This window comes from Nannospalax galili, unplaced genomic scaffold, assembly GCF_000622305.1.
Source record: "Nannospalax galili isolate Female #2095 unplaced genomic scaffold, S.galili_v1.0 scaffold127, whole genome shotgun sequence".
NCBI lineage: Eukaryota > Metazoa > Chordata > Mammalia > Rodentia > Spalacidae > Nannospalax > Nannospalax galili.
The window spans coordinates 9,666,607-9,670,259 of NW_008360326.1; positions in this window are offsets into that span (position 1 = coordinate 9,666,607).

Below are 3,653 nucleotides of genomic sequence, written 5' to 3' on the forward strand. Positions count from 1 at the left end.
TGGGATCTCCATGGCCTCCCTGAATAAGAGGACAGGTGACTCACCACAGTTACAGGACATTTTGAGAGATGTTTCATAGTTCCCTGGAACTTAGTTGACCTTGGATGACAAGGGGCAAAAACTGTCCTTTAAGACCCTCTGACCACAATATTATAGGCTTCAAACTATGGCTGTTAAACATCCATTAAGGTTAGTTCCACTAATCTGGTACTTTTAATTATCATGTGCTATGTAGATAAGGCTTGGGTAAAAAAACAAATGTTCTCAGATAAACCTTGACTAGATATATATTTTGTTCCTTAAACTAGTTGACTAAACTATGACCATAGAAATTTTAAGATTATGTGTATGTTATTTTTGTCTCATCCTTTATATATCAAAATAAACATACACAGACCTTTATCACTTGCTTGGACTTTCTCATTTTTTCTATCTATTTTGGAGAATATCTCCATTCAGAAAAGACCAACCAATAAAACATAGGCGTGGCAGGTCTCAGTCATGTTGACTTATACCATAAAACAAACCAGCCTGCAAAGGCCCAATCAGAACGTCATGTGTGCTCTATGGGAGGACTGCTCTTCCTTTATTTGTTAAACTTTTTGTGTTTGTGCGTTCTAAAATTTTCCGTGTTTCCCTGATATCAACTGGCAGCCTAGTAGTTTTCTGCTCTTTGTAGGCTGCTTCTAACTGGCTGGCATACCCAGTGGGTGGCAGAGGCAACAACATCTGATACCTCCCCTAAAGGTCCTTTTTCCAGTTCCTGTTTATTTAGCCTGCCTATTGCAACAAAGAGAATCCTTGAATGGCAGGTTATCAGCCATATTTTGCCTGGATGGGAGAAGGAAGGATAGGCTATCACTGATCGTCTTTAATATTTGGCAACATGTTCAAGTAAGCATTCCATTTACTGTTAGAGAAGACCCTAGTAGACACTGAAGTTTCATAGAGTTTATTCAAATCCATGTTATCTCATTGCAGTGCAACCTAAAATATCATGGGCAGATGCTTAACAAGGCAGGGCTTTGGAACAACAGGAGTGAACCAGAGCTGAAGTAGCCAGCCATTGTAGAATGTGGTCTACCCCAAATAAAACAGACACCATCTTCATCAGATCAGCTGTGCCTGCTTCCAGGAGAGCATCACGATTAGGTCATTAGGTCTGTTGACTGTTGACATCCCCTCAGAGAAGAAGGTGATGGGGAGGGTCCCTTACCTAAGGTTCTGACTGGTCCCTCCTGCATCTTTTAATCTTTTAACCATTTATATTAAATTGTGTGATAACTACACATAGCCTTGGGATGTAGAGAGGTGCTAGACTATATCGGCTGGGGAGGTTAATTGAAGGAGATTCCATCTATGAGACTATGGGGAAGCCATCATACATGCTGAGTGAACCACTTTTTAGTATGGCAGCTTTGGGACCACCCATGCTCCTGTAAGCAGCCCCTCACCCTTGCTCTGTAAGTAACCCTAATAAACACTGATTCCCCAGGATAAACTTTGGTGGAATGTTACTTTGGTTCATAGTTGGGACAAAATAAGAAGCATGTCAGTGGATAGACCTTTATTTCTCCCCAGGGAAGGAATTCTTGCCACAGCTAGAAAGAGGGTCTGTGTTTTTGCAATTCTTGCTTCTGCCTGGCTCCTGTCATCCCACCGTCATGACAGCGCTATGGCAGAAACAGAAGGACCACATTTGTGTCTTTCCAGTATTTCAGAATTTGTTGAAAAACAATAAATCCACAAGGTGCAGCAGTTTCAATGGCAGCAATTTGCCAAATAACCCTGCCTGTCTTGATAATCTGGCTAAGGTAGTTCCAAGTTCTTTTATTCCAACCTTAATTACTAATATTAACTGCATTGATATTGATACCAGTCTTTATTGATAGGTAATGAACCCCAAACCAGTTGTAGAGAGGACGCTGTTGATGAGTCTGTAAGAGATTCAGGGTTAGAGCAGAGATGCAGAGTTGAGTCCAGCTTCGAGATGAAAGGGAAGAACCAGGTCAGAGCAGGAATGGCAGATCCAGGTCCAGACAGGTGGTCAGGTAGGTGGGCAGACAGCAGTTGAGAAGGCCACATCAATAGCAGGTACTGAGCTGAGCAGAAAACTCAGGGGCAGTTGGGGGAATCTCTGCCCATCAGCCCTTGAAGCACACACCAGTATCAGATGACAGGTCAGTGGTGGAGCCATGACACTATAGTGCAAGGTGTTCAGCACTCTGGCTTCAGGTGTGGGAGTTAAACATATTCCTTGGTCTAGCATGATTGGTAAGTTCTTGAGCCTGGTTTCTTTGATATGATTTTAATGTGCCATGTGCAAGGGCACCAGAGGGCACTAAATTTATAGGGTGGTAACCTATCTAGTCTCAGGAATAAGTTTGTGTTGTATGGGTTGTATCAGAGAGATGATGGTGCTTGTGGCTCCTCCTAGGGGCTCAATCATTTGCCACCCTCAAAAGCTGCTTGTAAAATGGAACTTCTCAGGGTAAGGCGTGAAAAAACTGTCTTTCACAATATGAAATAGCTTAGAGCAGAGTATAGCCTGGTATCAAAATCCTCATCCCCACTTCTCTTAAATGCTTTTTCATTTTAAAAGAAGTGACTGGGCTCTTTCTTTAACTTTCTGTAGATAATAAAACCTAGCTTATTCCCTGATTAATGATTTAAGTTTTACTTTACAGGTCAAATGACATTTATAACTAAGCTTTTACAGTTTTTTTAATTCAGAAAGGATTTTTTTTCAATCATGTGTTTTAAAAAATATTCTGAAAAATAGAATTGCACTTGGATTCTAACAAGTTCAACACAGTTAATGTTTATTTCTTCCCAATGAGTACATTGTTACCTATTAGAAATAAAAGAGTAGTAAGGAGATATAATCTCATTTGAAACTAAAAGTTTCATTTTATCGTTGTTTATGCCTCAGAGAAACTAGTTTCATGGTGCAGCATTAATTTGCTTGTACGTTGCTTTCTGATTGTTGTATAAATGGTGTCTTGTTTCTCCAACTAGTCTGTAAACACTTTGAAACCTTTTTATTATGTTGGTATTACTCCACAAACTTTACTATAGCTTCTATGTTTATTTAGCCCTTGTATTTACTGCCAGGGCAGTCAATAAACCGTCAAGCTGTTTTTACCTGTAAACAGAATCCACTTTTCTTTTTGCATTGGTCTAGTCAATGAGTGGAGAAATGTACCAGAAGCTAGCTCTTATGCACAGGAAATATGCCAAAAGGATGCAATCTTTTCCAATAAGATAAATGAGGTTGGTTAGACTTATTCCGCAGAATAACTCAACTTCTTTTTATTGACGTACGGTGTAGAACAGCAAAGATTGTATCTCAACTTTGCAGAAATGCATACAGCATGTAATCACCAGGGCAAATGTAGATCATATCCATCCAGTACCTGGAAACCTCCCTCGTCCACTCCTCAATACTTCCTAGACATCAGCACATTTGACTTCTTCAATCAAAGATTCACTTTGTTTCTTTCTCTGTGATTTATTTATTTATTTATTTATTTATTTATTTATTATTTATTTATTTATTTATTTATTTATTTTTATGGGGTTTTTGGCTACTCTAACATTCCCCCCTCTGAAGAGGTAACCCTAAAATCTTTTAAGGATTAGATACAAGCTCC